Source organism: Bombyx mori, chromosome 10 (genome assembly GCF_030269925.1).
Source record: "Bombyx mori chromosome 10, ASM3026992v2".
Lineage (NCBI taxonomy): Eukaryota > Metazoa > Arthropoda > Insecta > Lepidoptera > Bombycidae > Bombyx > Bombyx mori.
The window spans coordinates 4,872,843-4,891,136 of record NC_085116.1 but is presented as its reverse complement, the minus strand read 5'-3'; the positions used below and the strand labels follow the sequence as shown (position 1 = coordinate 4,891,136).

The 18,294-nt window shown below is 36.8% G+C and overlaps 1 protein-coding gene across 2 annotated transcripts in view; it reads left to right on the top strand.

The window, feature by feature from the left end:
* Positions 1-382: 382 nt before the first annotated feature.
* LOC101738626 (leucine-rich repeat-containing protein let-4) overlaps positions 383-18,294 on the top strand; it is a 159,271-nt gene continuing 141,359 nt past the window's right edge. Inside the window, exon 1 of one of the 2 annotated variants that reach the window (XM_038013236.2) lies at positions 383-615. The gene's annotated coding sequence lies outside the window, so the exon portion shown is untranslated. The remainder of the gene's footprint in view (positions 616-18,294) is intronic. The other variant, XM_038013238.2, reaches the window with a different exon arrangement.

Below are 18,294 nucleotides of genomic sequence, written 5' to 3'. Positions count from 1 at the left end.
GCTCAGCCGTAATTTCTATTTTGATGGATAAAACAGTCGTAATGATAAAATGGACCTCGTTGTATATACGCTCCGGTAGCTATTTCACACTTTACTTGATGTGATCTTAAAATCGCTGCAGATCAACAGTAATAAAAAAAATATAAATCGTTGATATTGTACATGATATTAACTTCGTTTCCTTACTGGAGCTGAACAATTATTTGCTTATTAATTAATTAAATCTAAACACGTATGTTTTCTTGTATTAGCTAACTGATCATTTGCTAAATTCATTACAAAAAAAAAAAAAAAAATTTAAAAACCACGATTTCGGTAAATTCCTAACATTTTACACGAAAACTTTAAATTTGAAATAACACTGGTCACCCCGGGCAGAGTTCAGAATAGCGCGCGACAGCGGCGGGCGAACGCCGCGCTACCTCCGTCGAACCGCGGCCGCCTTAAAGAACATAAAAATAACAGGAACAAAGCGAAATTGTTGTGTGAAAAAAATCTTCTTGATTAGTTCTGTAAATTGCATATAGTTGGTTTTCCTGTTGCGTTACCGTGACGTGATCACCGACTTTTCTTTAAGTTCTCAAGGCCGCGTCCTTACAGGTTCAACGATTTTGGGTAGGTACCTTTTTAATATTCAATCTTGATTAAAAAATATTTTGTAACTTTTTTGAGTCTAATTCAGCTGTAACATTTCTCTATGGTTTTTTTAAGGTTAAAAATGATAATAGATATTATAAAATATTTATGAAAATATTTGAGTAATGCTTCTGAAACTATTGCATTAAAATTTAACCTTTTAGAATATCATGAACTATTCAAAGAAGAATAGATAGCGTCATATAATTCTGTAATGTCAGATATCTTCGTCGGTTAATTTAAATTAAGCCTCGCCGTGGGAGACCGTTTCAGGTTTAATTTGTCTTCTGTATTGTAATCCCGCTAACCTGTCAGTTATTCATAGTAACTTCATAATTCAGCGAGTTCTACCCGTTGAATTTACATACAAAGGTTTTATATAATTCTGTAATGTATTGAATAACGGAATAAACGTTTAAAAAATGCAAATAAAAGTAGTCAAACACTGGATTGTGCTTTTTTTTTGGCAGCATTCGTGTTACGGATTCAATCGACAAATACATTAATACTAATTATTGCTTTGATTGCCTTACAATCGTTGAGAAGTATGAGGCAACAAAGGCGGACTGTTAATGAAATGTTATATTTTTAGAATCTCATACATATTTCATAAAACATTACTTAAGTTAAGAGTAAATAATTAACCCTTCAAATACAGATTCGATGACAAGTTAAATAAGAAGTTTCGAAATGCCCATTACCGAGAGAATACAGTACGCAGCAAGCCAGAATGTCTTGAACTCGTTATAACTTGGTAATGCCACGGACATCGTCGAAATAAAATGTTGTGAAACAAAGGAAACGACGGGTCCGGGATAATTTATTCCGAGGGAAGCTTACCGCCGCTGGACAGGGTGGATGTGTTGTTACATAAATACATAGAATATTCTTTCTCGGAAATATAGTAGGCTCTTTTTGACTACAACGTATTCGTGTTTTTATCTTCGACGATATTTCTAATATAAATATTTTAACTTTGTAAAAAAATTCAAGATCTTAGCATTTACTTTTTGAAATGGAAATACCCGGAAAAATATTAGCGAAATGTGTTCAACTTAAATTAATCTGAATTTTGAAAATCTCATAACAAAGTCAACGTGATGATGTTATATTTAATTTCTACTACGATTGCTAATATATGTTCTATTGAATTCTCGTCACGTTGTAAAAATCACTTTTTACCAAGTAAGCTTTTTAATGGTCGGAAAATTTCGATTGCGCAACATTAGCATTTCACAACATTCACCTTGAAAAAAAATTCTGAACCATGTCAAGGGTCTCTTGGTTGAAAAAAAAACTCGGTCTTTTTTACAAAATCTGAATAATTCTTTTGAGGGGCCTTGTTATTTTCTTAGATAGGAATCGCTTGACGGGTCAAGATTTCAGAAGCAGATTGTCTTAGTGATCGATTGTTGATACCGTTCTTCTTTACAAGGGTTAAACAGGCAATGTAATAATAAAAAGATATAACTCCTAACCTTGATAATAAACACAGCAATACAGTAGGATTTATATTTTGCTCTAAATTTACAATTCACACGCTGCTTATTGATTGATGAGTTCTGAAATCATTATCAACGACATATTTATTATTTGCGAAATAGAGATACTTTAGAAATACGTTTGCGAATTCTTCCACCAACCTTGATACTTAAGGTCGAAGTCCCTATTGTACTCTATAACGGCTGTCCCACCCTTCGTATTGGAACGCATGACTGCTTCATGGCAGAAATAGACACGACGGTATTCACCCATGCAGACTAAAAATGTTTATTTTAAGTCTACCTTTAAAAACACTGTCAGGGTAACGATAATGAGTGAATTTTATTTTCTTATTGCCCTATAGTCACATGAACATATGGCCCACCTGATGGTGAGTGCTTACCTTCGCCCATGGACTTCAGCAATGCTAGGGGCAGAGCTAATTCGCTACCTACCGACGGCTTAATGTTATAATAATGCAATGTTTTGGTTTCTATCATTGAAATGATCCATCTGACGTTTCATATTCATAATCTTTTTTGGCGTACACCGTAAAACAATTTATCATAATGAAACGCTGATTTTCATATCGCAATGAAAGACACTGTCGGAAAAATAGGCGCTCATAAATTACCTTATATTCTCGTTTCAAAATTCGATAACAGAGAAATTCGTTCGCGCGTTCACGTGAGATTACTAAATTGTACTTAATTAAGTACCATGTTGTACATTTTAATGCCCAAGTAATATGTTATTTAGCGATGATTAATAGAAGCTAAATTACTTGAGACGCGGTCGGTGCGTGTGTGGTTTTTGCGTTTAAAAAGTTAATAGCACCCTGAAGGCGGTAGGCAGCGGCTTGGCTCTGCCCCTGGCATTGCTGAAGTCCATGGGTGACGGTAACCACTTACCATCAGGTGGGCCGTACGCTCGTCTGTCTGCAAGGACAATAAAAAAATAAAAAAAGAAGGCTTGTTGTTGGATATTTCAGCTAAAATTAATTATTTTTTACAAATTTGAACGAATTCACGACTAATCTGGTCTTTAATTGTTACTGAACCTCATAAACAGAAAATGGGGTCTATAAACACTACAACGTGGATTCCACCACCCCATTTGAGACGTGATTGAGAATTCTCTGTTATATATTTTGTAAAACGACAAGCCCATTTTTCAACCTGGAACGAATGCATCACTGCTTCGAGCCAGATATAGGCAGAATTATGCTATATTCTTATTCATACTTAATAAAGTTGTTCTAACACAAATTAAAAAAATATGCAGTTTTCTTTTTTATATGTTGTTATTTTTTATCGGAAATGTCGTTCGTGAGCATGTTTTAAGTACGTATCTAAGTACGTCTCTAAAAATCGGTACTTACGGGATTTGAACACCAACATACGATCGATGCGAACACAACAATGTAGCTTATTCTTAGGTCACGACGTCCCCCAACGCAATGCTTGGAAAATCTGTGAAATTTAATATATTCACGCAGTTACTTAATTTTCTTATTCCGTGTGCAAGTTATTTGCATGATTCACTTAAGAAGGGCCTTCCTTAAGAAATTATTTTTGTGAATTCTAAGAAATACGTAATTGAAAATGAAAATGCTCGCCTTACATTTCAATGCCTCGACTTTTCCTTCGTTTCATTGCAAATAAAAAATTACAACACTTTTCTTGCTAAGTTCTCTTTTTTTGTTATGAATTTTTATTTGACGTTTTTGCTCAATGTTAAGAGTAAGAAAAAATAAAAGAAGCCAGGATTGAAAATTGATTTAGGTAAGTGCCACTCCATTTTCTATCTATATCTTCTGCTAGTGAGGATGAATAATATCACTATGATCCTCTGTCCTAAATAAACTTTTTCTAATATAGCTGCCATCTGTTTTAATAATATATAAAAAGAGTATTTTCTGTCAAGATTGAACACGCTTTAAACATCACCTGGATAATTCTGAGGTTAATGACACTGTCCACGGGGATTTGGTTCCATTCTTAGCCAGAGTCTTCCGTTCATCTTAATACCTTTCAAAATACTTAGCATTTTGGGTCTGAATGTACTATTCTTTCGAATATGTTTCCTTTAAACTAAAGAATTTAGTTAAATTCAACTAAAAAAACAGTTTCATTGAACTTTAAGTTGTCTTTGCGTACTACGGTTATACAAAATGTATTAAAGATAGCCTGTTAATTGCGTTAATAGAAATTTCTTTTTTCCCTTTTGACGGGGAAGTCAAAGTCGAACTTCGAAACAGAGAACAGGCCAATCACTCAATATGTTTTCGTTAAATTATTATCAGTTCAAAAATAAAATCGTAATCACAAAACGAATTTTTTGACGTGACAACGTTTGCTTAGATGAGTGGACGAGCTCACACCCCACCTGGTGTTAAGTGGTTACTGGAGCCCATAGACATCCACAACGTAAATGCGCCACCCACCTTGAGATACAAGTTCTAAGGTTTCAAGTATAGTAACGACGGCTGCCCCACCCTTCAAACCGAAACGCATTACTGCTTCACGGCAGAAATAGGCAGGGTGGTGGTACCCACCCGCGCGGACTCACAAGAGGTCCTACCACCAGTAAACCAGTAAAACGTCTTATAATTCGATGGAGCCGGCTGCACGCACGAAAAAACATGACTCATGCGGCGTTACCTCGCTCTGAGGCGTTCCATTTAAGGCTTAAAGTGCAAGCGAGAGCGCGCAACGAGCGACAAAGAGGCACAATCGGCCTCCGCTTTCGGCAGCGTTCGACATCTGTCTCTCTCCTACTTGAGTGAGCGATGATTTGTATTTATACGTACAAATAAATGTAATTTGATCAATTCAATAGTGATTTCCATTTACCTCCTTCTCTATATCCATACAAAATATCTATCAAACAAATAAAATTAAATTTTTCTTTTCGTTGTCACGTTCAACTATCGTCAGTAAACCGACTTTAGAGACAACCGATATATTTTTTTCACGCTATAAACTTCAACATTCTTAAATACTATACTATACTATATCTATAAACTTATCGAAATCACCCTCTAACCAGTTTGTAAGTAACGTATTCTAGTTTAGCTAAGTAATGTTAGTAGTACGCGTGACTAATAGCAAGACCATCTAAGCGCGAAATAGGTAATTTCCCCAAGCCATTAAAAGGCGAAATACTTTCGCCCCGCCACACGTTTCACGTTCGCACGTAAAAAACTTGATATTGAACCAAAAAAAACCTTTTCAAAGACAATGTAGGTAATACTGTCACGTAAAAAGATAAATTTAGTATAATTGTTTGAAATTTGAGGTGGGTGGCGCATTTACGTTGTAGATGTCTATGGGCGCCAGTAACCACTTAACATCAGATGGCCTGTGAGCTCGTCAATCCATAAAAGCAATAAAAAAAAAAAACTAAAGTATTTTAGTTAGAATTTCCGTTTGGTACATTCCAAAGTAAATTATGATTCAGGCGTGGCTTAGATTACACATTGCAGTAAATATGTATAGAAACCAAATCAATGCGTAAAGTAAAAATGTGAAAAGTGTGAAACCAAATTAATTTAAAAGTAAAACCTTTATACCGAACCCGTTAAATTTATACCACAATGGTTTCGGCGCTGTAAATAAATTTTCAATTTTAATCATGGGAGGTATTCAAAAGCTGCACCATTAACGCTCGACTGCGCAGATAATATTCGAACTAATTTTGCAAGGGGATCAAAGGCGTTCTGCCTGAAAATTGCTGCGATAAAACCGGACTTTCATTAAGTTCAGTAACATAAGCGAAAATCTGCCGGATTTATATGGGTTTATTTGTAATCTAATAAAAGGCTTCGTGAGTACAACGGGGGGGAGAGAGATAGTGTTATCGTGCCATACACGGATTAACTGACGAAATTACGGGCCTTTTTTCTCAATTATCTGCTCTGTTCGGATTCCTGCTCCGGATGACGTAAATTATCTATTTAACGAAATTCAACACACGTCCTCTCACGTTTTATGTATTACGGATGGAAATTAAAGTTCGTAATTTGGATTGGTTATTATAATTTGTTGCTTCCAATATCTCTCTAAGTTGGTATCTCTCTAAGGGACAAAATCCGGACAAACCAAAGTCGACGACATAGCTCTCAAAGTCAGCAGGCTAAAGTGGCAATGGGCAGGCCACGTCTGTCGAACCAACGACGGCAGGTGGGGGATGAAAGTCCTCGAATCTAGACCAGGGATGAGTACCAGGAGCGTGGGGCGTTCTCCAACCAGGTGGACTGACGACTTAGTGCGCACGGCGGGAAGTCGTTGGATGCGGAAGGCGGAGGACCGTATTCTGTGGAAGGCATTGAGGAAGGCCTATGTCCAGCAGTGGGCAGATAAAGGTTGATGATGATGATTTAGATAGGCAAATTGGATTGAAGACGCTGTAAGTCGAAACTTAATTACTAAAAATAAAAAACGATCCTACTCTTTAGACATATAGTCACCGTTCCAACGGTCCATAGAACTTCCACGAGAATTGACTTTAAACCAAATGCTGTCTGAAGATTAACATTGACATGTTATATTGAAAAGTTATTTAGTAGCACGCGCGGCTCATGCATTAATGGAACGAAAACATGTCGCATTGTTCACGATTTCACTCATCTCCCGGCTGCGCTGATATGTATTCAATTATGCAAATTCGTGAAACCGTTCAGATCTTATTCATGAGCATACAATAAAATCGATCCGTCCCTATAAAACGAATATCAATTTTGTACTTGAATAGATTCATGGAGATATACTATATATCCACAAATAGATCTGTTTTAGATTCATTCCACGATGATTAAGTTAGTCTGAAAGCTTTAACATTATTTTTGTTGAAAACAAAAAGTTTTTTTTTTGTAAACAATCACGCCACGTTAACTGCTCCCGTGATAAGTTTGTAAAGAGCTTGTGTTACAAGTACCAGATAACGGATATAAATGTAAGATTTTTATTATACACATACATATATTTAATATACATCCATAACCCTGGAAAAGACATTTATATTTATCATACAAATATCTTCCCTTGGCGGGATTCGAACCCCCGACCCCCTTGTGTAGTGACCATGTCACTTACCACTACACCAGACGGCCGTTTATACTTATAGAAGCATGACTCTGTTTAAAGAAAATCGAATCAAGTAATTCGGATTTCGTAAACAGTCGATTTTTTGGTAAACGAAACAACCTAAATTAAATCATTGTCATATTTTTAAGTATTTTTTTATTTTATTTACGCAAAATTTGGGATACCCTTACAAAAAATTAAAAAACTTAGTTCTTTATAATGTCGTGTTGTTCATTCGTGCCCATATCCGTCATATATCTAAACAATTGTAGTTGCACAGAGTCGATCTCTATACAATTTAAATTTAGAATATATTTTTTATGAACCCACTCGTACAAGCGAATATAATAATATAAAAGGGTAGCTAGCGAATTGACAAATAAAAAATAGGGGTGCCACTACGTTCAATGTAGCGAAAGAAAAAAAGGTGCGATCTCTTTAAATATATGTATTTTCAATTGTTATTAAATGTAGCTTACACGATCCCTTTAAATGTCAATATGACTATTATAAAAACAGTATATAAATTTTACCATTACACATTAAAAAATTTAATATTATTTATGAGTTGGATTGCAATGGAATCTATCGTTCTGAAATTGTGAATATTCATTATGCTTTCTCATTTACGTACCAAGCTTTGTTAACTATTTTTCTGATATTATAACGGAGTGAGATGAGAAAAAGAATCGAATCGTTGTGACAGTAGTACACAGAGTAGGTATGCCACCAAATGCAATATTTTAAACTCTATCTGCTTGAATTAGTCGAATGTTTGTGTACCAGGCATTTATTTGTATCTCCTTTGTTTGTTAACTTGTCTACCTATTATTCATACCAAGAACAGTGAAGGAAATAATCTCATGAAATCCTGTTCAAAATCAACATAATTTATCGAGCAAAGTGCTAATAAGGCTCAGAACCAAAGATAACTTTGCATTAGTATAAGAGAAAAACTGGTATATTTGAGGTACCTATTACGCCTTGATATTTACTCTATAATAATGTAGCACTTTAGGTTGGCTGTAATCTTGAGTGTTTAATTTCCACGATGCTTTTTTTGGGATCGATTGACAGCGATTGGATTTTTTTGTCTTTAAAAGCTACTTAATATGTATCGTAATATTATTATTAGTTCCAAAAAACCTTAAAGATACCATAACCAAGACAGTTGGGTGTACTTAAAGGCTTAGCTAGAAGGGGAAGACTTGCTAGCAGCTGCCCAAACGCCCCCAGAAGAGGCCGAATAACAAGGGTAGCAGCTTCAATGAGGTTTATTTACCTATAAGAACATTTTTATTACTGAGCAATAACTTCATTACTAGAATGACGAAGATATTCGCAAAACTCTAAAGAAGATTCATAATGAGTTGAAAAAAGACAAGGTGAGCATTATCCGGCTCTAGTAATGGTTTGGTTTTTTTTTTTTTTTTTTTTTTTTTTAATTGAAAGATTACTGGTTTATTTACCTATAAGAACATTTTTATTACTGAGCAATAACTTCATTACTAGAATGACGAAGATATTCGCAAAACTCTAAAGAAGATTCATAATGAGTTGAAAAAAGACAAGGTGAGCATTATCCGGCTCTAGTAATGGTTTGGTGTTAGCTATAAAAGTGTTTGAGCCATATTTTTCTGAAAAAGCTACGAAAACATCAGCCTGAGTGTACCAAGTAACGAGTCTTATTAAGTTATAATCAAACATCGTCTTCTTATTAAGTCTTAGAAGCTAGTCACAAAGCTTGATCACACTAACGAAGCTGCATAGTAACGTTGTTGACTTCTTAATTAGATTTTTTTTTCTAATGCTGATGAGACCCGTCATCGTATTAAGCCAAAATAATATTAAAAGATAATTATAATTGTTTTATAGGCTATCAAATATCAATCTTAATATTTACGAGTAGTTGTTTGCATTTCTAAAGGAGAAGCAGAAATTAGGATGAAAAAACGATGGATAGAATTTTTGAAGCAACATTTAAAAAAGTGCAACAAACAGAAAATAAACGAAGGTAAAGTACAATTTACTATTTGCGAATAGCTTGGTATAATAACTAGAATTTAATGGTAACAGTTTAATTACAGTCGCGGACTGTAGATGAACTGTGCAGGATGTCCCAATGGTATTACCGATGTCCTCGAGAAAATACAAGCTCAGACCATGAGATAAGCCGTAAACTTCTCTATCTATGACGTGAATGAGCATAATAGGATTATTGTATTTTTATCAGTTTTCGCGAGATGTAGACATAATTAAAACAATTTTTATGATACAAGATTACACAGTCATCCATGGCCACAAAAACTGTAATGTATTCCGAAAGTAAAAAAAATTATGTTACACCGTAAGTTTTAATTATGTTACGAGATTTTTTTTCATGGCTCATTTAGTATTCACATTTTAAATTCCTTTTAAAGTGTCGTATCGTCGCACATCGATTCCCCCTTACATTTATTTTGTAACGTGTAAAGATTTTTACTAAAATCCACAACATTCAAACATTTCTCTGTTTCGTGGCTTTTCAATTAACTAAAGCCTTTGCTTGAGAGGAAGACGTTACTAGAAATACACTAAAAGGGGTCTCTCAGTTTTCATTGACTATTTACGTTACATTAGTTGTTCAAACAAACCCAATTTCACTAAGGTCGTTTTGTTTTCACTTCAAAGGTCAAGAATATTCAGACACTCGAAAATCTGGACTCGAGAATATGACGGAATGGTGCGTCTATTTCTTAGATGTATCTTGAGGTGGCCAAGAAAATGAATAAATGCGTTTACTTCTTCAAATACCAGCTTGGAGAGATATATAAACGACAAAGGGAAAGATCTTCCACCGAGCAGGTGATATTCTGCTCGGTAGACCGACGGTCCTTTTTTTTTTTTTTTTTTTTTCCTACCTAAGCTGATAGCCTTGAGAGGCTATGTCAGCGTAACCCTAACTTTAGTAGGTGAGCTCACGGGGCTCAAACCTGACGATGTTGCTAACACGAACCCTAGCAAGAGTCGTGCTTCGCAGAATCTACCACCGGATCGGAAACGCGACCCACTGAGAAGATCCGGCGAGAAACTCAGTGGGCTGTGTCTGAGAGTTAATTTGCTCGTCGAGCCCTTCATCGCAAGCGACGGGTTCGACGAGAACGGTGACCGGTGCTTGAAGTACCTAAAAGCACCGTTAGTGGATCGGGAGGATCCGAGATGACGTGTTTTGGGCGACGTCGACTGCTTTCCATTCTGTCCGCAGGATCGGGAATGTAGTTACCGGCGGCCACGATGAGAGGGTTCTCGTGTCGTGCCGCTTTATCGAAGTGGCGCATTGACGCCGACTGCAGATACTTACTGATGGACTCTAAGTCCAGGTCGTCATGGAGGTCGACATTCCTGACGAACCACGGGGCTCCGACGGCTATCCTGCAAAAACGGGATTGAATGACTTGGAATGATTTTAAGTGTATGCGGGCCGCGTGAGCGAACACTACACTTGCATAGGTCATGACGGGCCGACGGTCCAAATGTTGTTCGGACTTGTATATTATATGCGCTTTATCTTGAAAATGTCGTAAGCGAGATTCAGGCATCTGTCAATTATCTGCGTTGTATGATGGCTACCCGTCACACCATTACTACTTCACGATAGAAATATTCTCATATTGAGAACGATAGACAAATTTAGAAGAAAATACAAAATTAATTTATTTTGGCGCCATATGTATGAATCGAGAATGAATTAATATATACTGGTGGCAGGACGACTTGCGAGTCCGCACGGATATGTACCACCTATTTCTGCCTATTTCTGCCATGAAGCAGTAATGCGTTTCGGTTTGAAGGGTGGGGCAGCCGTTGTAACTATACTTGAGATCTTTGAATCTAAAGGTGGGTGGCGCATTTACATCGTAGATGTCTATGGGCTCCAGTAACCACTTAACGCCAGGTGGGCTGTGAGCTCATCCAACCAACTAAGCATTAAAAAAAAATGACCTAGGTTGACACGAACGTACTCTCAAATTTTCCAATAAGACACTTTGCGTGTTCAGCCCCAAACTATTTCGACATGCCCTTCAAGAATTTCGTACACTTTGAGAAGCGTCGTGAAATCACAAATACACCCAAACAAAATTATTCACGGAAACTATTCCTAATAACAAGGTAAAATCGATAGAAAGTTACGTGAGTGGTCGTTTATCGAACATACTAAATCGAGTTTGTACGTCGCTCGTTTGAAGAGTTCGATCAGAGTTGAACATTGAAGGAAAACTCTAGTGTGTGTATGTGCAAGTTTTATAAGTTCGAGAACTTGGCTGCACAAAGAATAGCATAAGTCACGTTGGAAGAGATACGAAGTTTTCGTACTTATTGTTGGGTCAACCCGCAGGGACTGTTGCTCGGGAAAACTCCGTCAAAACATCGGCTTTATCTCCTGACTGCAAGTCAATGTAATAGGGCTCAGAGTTGCTTGAATATCGAAACGTAATCTTTATGGTGTTCAGATAATTCGTGTCTATGTAAAAAATGCTATTTTATGCATATTGTACGTCGCCTAAATGATAAGATCCCCTTTTTTTAAAGATTTTTTTATTGCTTATATGCTTATATGGGTAGACGAGCTCACTGCCCACCTGGTGTTAAGTGGTTACTGGAGCCCATAGACGTTTACAACGCAAATGCGCCACCCATCTTGAGATATAAGTTCTAAGGTCTCAGTATAGTTACAACGGCTACCCCGCCCTTCAAACCGAAACGCATTACTGCTTCACGGCAGAAATAGGCAAGGTGGTGGCACCTACCCGTGCGGACACACATGAAGTCCTACCACCAGTAAATATGTAATAAATATTCACCTACAAATCCTACGATGTAAGAATAATATCATATAATCTAGACTGAAGTTAGCTAGCCCCGCTGATCGCTAAGCCGAAGGTCATGCATGGATTCGACTCCCACATCGGGCAAACATTTGTGTGATAAACATATTTGTTCGCTCTTCGTTTGGGTGTCATAAGTCTTTGGTTTCCATAATACAGGGAATTCTAGTTTCCGACCGTGTGCGCCTTGTCCCCCAATTATTATTATTATTCAATACTATAATAAAACTAAAGTCTCCGAAACTGATACGCAATTACTAACTACTGGTGGTAGTAATTCTTGTGAGTCCACACGGGTAGGTACCACCACACTGCCTATTTCTGCCGTGAAGCAGTAATGCATTTTGGTTTGAAGGGCGGGGCAGCCGTTGTAACTATACTGAGACCTTAGAACTTATATCTCAAGGTGGGTGGCGCATTTACGTTGTAGATGTCTATGGGCTTCAGTAACCACTTAACACCAGGTGGGCTGTGAGCTTATCAACCCGTCTAAGTAATAAAAAAATAATGGCAAAGGCGTATTGTGATCCCGCACGGACTAAAACATAGAACAACCTTATACAATAGAAACGAAAATTCGACTTCGGAGATAATACATACGTGCTGTTTTATAAGAAACGGTTTAAAAAAAAATGTTGTGCGGTTTAAATACTACGCTGATTTAAATTTACATAGATAGATAAACATGAATATGTACTGCGGTCAAGCCTCTTTACGATTGCTGCACATTTGCCGCCAAAACACAAATGCAAATAACTTTGCATACTGTAGTACCAGCATACTCGTATGTAGAAGAATTTTATTGCTCAGTGCATATTAAATTAGAAATGATTCGGCTTAAGTACTGCATTTATGTTGGTACGTCTTAAAAATAAATGTCATTATACTATGTTATTTGGTTTCCGCGGGCCAGATTCGTAACTAAAACTACTTTTATCTCACTTTTTTTTATTGTCATTATAATTTTTTTTTTATTGCTGATCTGGGTGGACAAACTCACAGCCCACCTGGTGCTAAGTGGTTACTGGAGCCCATAGACATCTACAACGTAGGTAGGCAGCGGCTTGGCTCTGCCCCTGTCATTGCTGAAGTCCATGTGCGACGGTAACCACTCACCATCAGGTGAGCCGTATGCTCGTCTGCCTACAAGGGAAATAGAAAAAAAACGTAATTGCCGCAACACACCTTGAGATATGAGTTCTAAGATCTCAGTTTAGTCAAAACGGCTGCCCCACCCTTCGAACCGAAACGCATTACTGATTCACGGCAGAAATAGGCAGGGTGGTGGTGGTACCTACCCACCCGTACGGACTCACAAGAGGTCCCACCACCAGTAATTACGCAAATTATTATTTTGCGGATTTCATTTTTATTACACAATGTTATTCCTTCACCATGGCAATCAATCGTGAACATTTCTTAAGTACGTATTTCATTAGAAAAATTGGTAGCCGCCTGCGGGATTCGAACACCGGTGCATCGCTACATACGAATGCACCGGACGTCTTATTCTTTAGGCCACGACGACTTCATATTTAAAAAAACTGTAATATTTTCGAAACGTCGAAAACAGCAAAGCCGTCGTCGCCCAAACCATCTCTTGTCGGATCCCCCGTGTCCATTCTCGGTGCTTTTAGGCGCAAGCACCGGCCACCTTCCTCATCAAACTCATCGATTACGACGAAGAGTTCGACTAATGAACTAACCCATTGAGTTTCTCGCGGTATCTTCTCCAGTGAGTCGCGATTCTGATCCAGTGGTAGATTTTGCGAAGCACTGCTCTTATTAAGGCTAGTATTAGCAAATGCTCTCAGGTTGAGTCCGTGAGCTCGCCCACCCATCCACGTGAAGCTGGAAGAGCCATTTAAGCTGCAGCGAGTAGGTACGAAAACAAAGTAGAAAATAAGCTTAAAATGGCAATAATAAAAATAAAAACGCGAAATTAAACCGCAACAGTAGTTTAAATAATATGATTTTAACATATAACCAAAACATTAAAACATTATTATAATTTTAATCGCTTACTTTTTGTTACATACATACATAATTATTATTATTTTAACTTTTCGTGTTTCTAGAAACGTTTCAATTATTATGATTTCAGTTTCACGTAGCTTCGGGCTTAATTAATTTTCTCTGTTGTAGTCCCTTGAGATACATTAATACAGCAGCGAATTAATATGAGCGTACAATTTTAAAAATCATCTAACTTATCATCATCGTAATTATAACAACATTTCGAAAATCGATCCTCATCCAATCCGTTCAAACCAAGAAGATTTACACAAACAAATTTGTCATCAAAGTATTAGAAGTCGGACTGTACCAGTCATTCAAGGACACGCAGTTTATTATCTACTTAACAATGAAACTAGGGACGCATTCACGTCGCAAAGTGTTCTAGAGCCATACAGATCACACAATAAAATGACGAAGGAATTTGATGGTACATAAAACGGAATGTCTGAGTGAGGTCGCATATAAAAAAAGATCCTAAATCTAAGACGCTTGAGTTGATTATTGAGGATTCTTTAAGTTTTACGTTCTAACTCAGAAAATTAAATAAGTTTTCTTGTTCTCCTCCTGCTGCTTTATTGTAGCATCTACTTCAGAATATTATCTAGTGGTATGAATGAAAAAGATTATCGGTATAATGAATGCGTTCCAGCAAAGTTTCTTCAAAGTTAATGTGATATTTAGCAGCTACATATGTTTAAGCTTTATTTTGTTTTCTAAAGTAGTTAAATACAATAAATATTAATGAATGAATACTATTACACTATTATCAAACACTACTATCTTATGATTCAGTTTTGCGTGACACGGAACTAATGTGTTTTTTATGTGTTGCTTGAAAAATATTATCCAGAGTTTAATCCGTTTACATAAATGTAAATGTAATATGTTAGAGACAACGCATCATGAATACCAATCAATACATTTAGTAAAAAAGTTCAATCCGATGTGTCTGTGAATTGAAAAAAGATAACAACAAATATAAAAAGGGGTAACTCAAGAAGAGTGATAGAATATAAACCAGCGCTTTTTGGAATTATTTTATGAATGTGTCTGTTTGTTCGCACACATCCTCCATAAGTGCTGAATGGATTTCGTAATTTCACAGCTAGACAAAAATTTATTTGGAGCATGTTCTCTTACCTTAAAATCAGATGTAGTGAAAAACCATTTAAAGGGTTTTAATTTTATTTCTATGCTCTTGTTAGTTTTAAATTATACTGGCGACCCGCCTTCGCTTCGCTTCGGAAACTGTAATTTATTATTGATTTCTCCACTATTTAATGGATGTTATTATACATATAAACCTTCCTCTTCAATCACTCTATCTATTAAAAAATACCGCATCAACATCCGTTGTGTAGTTTTAAAGATTTAAGCATACATAAGGATATAGGGACAGAGAAAACGCCTTTGTTTTATTCTATGTAGTGATTAAATATGAAAGTAATTTTGTTTGTTTTGTTACAAGTTACGGAATCGATTTTAACGAAATTCAGTTTGGAATTACTTTGAAGCTTGGGAATGAATATTGGCTACCTTTTTCCCATTGCTGGACACAGGTCTCCACCCACGCGATACAATTTGCAGTTAACGCAGGCGAACCTGCGGGCGGAAGGCTATATATGTATAATACATATTATAGCAAGAGCGGTTTTTTTCTTACACTGCTTTTTGTTTAACTAATACTACTTAAGTCAAATACACATTCCATTTCAAGTGAAAGGCATTTTAATTAACATAATTTTAACTGACATTCATTTTTAATCAGCAACATATTTAAGTAGAGCTTAGTGTAGGTTTTTTTTCCACCTATGCTGATAGCCTTGAGAGGCTATATCAGCTTTACCCTAGCGTGAAGGTGAGCTCTCGGGGCTCAAGCCGGAGGTGTTGCTATTACTGGCCCTAGCAAGAGCAGTGCTTCGCGAAGTCTACCACCGGATCGGAAACGCGACCAGTGGGCTGTGTCTATGGGTATTGTACTAAAATGTATCTCTAGCATTGGCTGACGGCGATGACCAACTGGAACTCTCTTCATAAAATGGACATTCGTATTTTTTTTTATTGCTTAGATGAGTAGACGAGCTCACAGCCCACCTGGTGTGAAGTGGTTACTGGAGCCCATAGACTTCTACAACGTAAATGCGCCACCCACCTTGAGATATAAGTTCTAAGGTCTCAAGTATAGTTACGACATCTGCCCCACCCTTCAAACCGAAACGTATTACTGTTTCACGGCAGATATAGGCGGGGTGGTGGTATCTACCCGCGCGGACTCACAAGAGGTCCTACCACAAAATAATATGGCATGCTCGTTTACTTTCGCGGGGCAAAAAGTGTTTTAGTATAGCATACTATAGCAGTGTATGATAAAATCCATCTAAGGATTATTTATACCAAAAGACCGGTACAGATTTAGACTTCTAACTCTTCACATCACATATTTGAACACAACGTGAAACCAGTGAAACTTCTTTAGATATTCCATCCGTAACTAATCTGCAGGCTTACATAAAAGGTCGGAATTGGATTAACGTATTAAGCTATTCCATCCCGCGGGAGACATAGCTCCCGGAAAACTTCATGAATTAACTCAGTAAGAACTGCCGAGGTACCTTTCGAATGATATTATGTTTTATAACGCCGGTTTAATAGAATCTTCGGGAGTTTATTTCATCTTTACGAACTTTTTGACTCGTTTTACCAGATTAGAATCTTTCTCCGGATACTTTTGAATGTCGTTCGAAGTATCATCGATCAACTTTCGGTTCTAAGACGCTTTTTCTTTCACGTAAAGCACTTTCAAAAATAATTGGTTGTTATGAGGTTGAAGGTTTTTTTATTATTATTTTATTGCTGTCGTTGGGTATCATCATGGGTATCATTTTGGTTATGGTTGGGTAACATCTGATATTCAGTGGCTATTGCACCCAAAGACTTCCTCTCCAAGAGACCAACCGACCACACCCTCAGCTGTGTTATGTGACGCCTGCTCTTAAAATCTTGTGCAATTGTTGCACATCAGAAGTAGGTGAGGTGGTAGCGTATGTTGGCGAAAATATATAAGCTTACGACCCGCCTGGTATTAAGCAGATATCACAGTACTTCTTACTTGTTTCTATATTATGTGGGACGGCATTTACTCTTATCATGCTGCATTGGTATTTGGCAGTTTTACTACCGGTCGCGTAGCTAGCGTCAACCCTCCTTGGGTTATACGAGTATTTCCAGTGGTATATCCATTGCAACGTGCAATAGAGGAAGACTCGTTTTTTTTGTGTTCCTCTGTTCATTATAAAAATTTACACTAAAATTTAGATTGTCAAATACCAAAAAGTTAAAATATTACATTTATCACACGCGCAAAGAGCATCTATCAGAGCCCATAGACAAATATATATATATAATAAACACCATAAAGTGAAAGACAATTCCCACCGTAGACTATGACGGTGAAGGCGCAATTCCATTATGACAGCCATTATCTTACTGCTGATAACGTATGTAAGGATTGCTAGTAAGCGGTAGAAACCTAAAACAAAATATTAGGTCTAGCGGTCAATCATACAAGCACCCTGTATTTATCATCTTCAAATCGATTTCGATAATAGCCCTGACGACAATACTGACCCGTTTGAATATTTTATTTCTAAATAGTATCGCGGCAATTCAACTAATAGCAACTCACAATTTTTACATTGTAGGTAATTTAGAATGGAATAAGGGGCGATAATTGAAAACTGTGAGGATTGTTGATTATAATACAATTAGCTAGCTAGCTATAATACAATTAATAGTATATTTTTGATAATAATATATCCAAGTTGGTTCTTTAATTTCATTGTTTAAGATTTCACGCAAATGAGACGCAATACGTTCAGCTCTAGCGAAAATGAAACGAATTTGAATACAAATCTTTTCTTTTTACTAAAACCCATTGCTTTAGATTGGGCTTAGCTTAGATAAATGTGAACGGAAAGTCGTCATATATCTAGAAACAGGAGACCAAACTCATGGTTGTATACCTGTTTTTTATCCTTTTTTTAGATGAGATGAGATGAGAGAAGCCGAGGATCATGCTCAGTGGCGAACAATTGGAGTGGCCTATGTCCAGCAGTGGACTGCTAGGATGATTATGATGATGAAAAAGTGAGCTCACTTCCCGTCTGGTGTTAAATAGTTATTTACCAGAGCTTATGAATAATTTA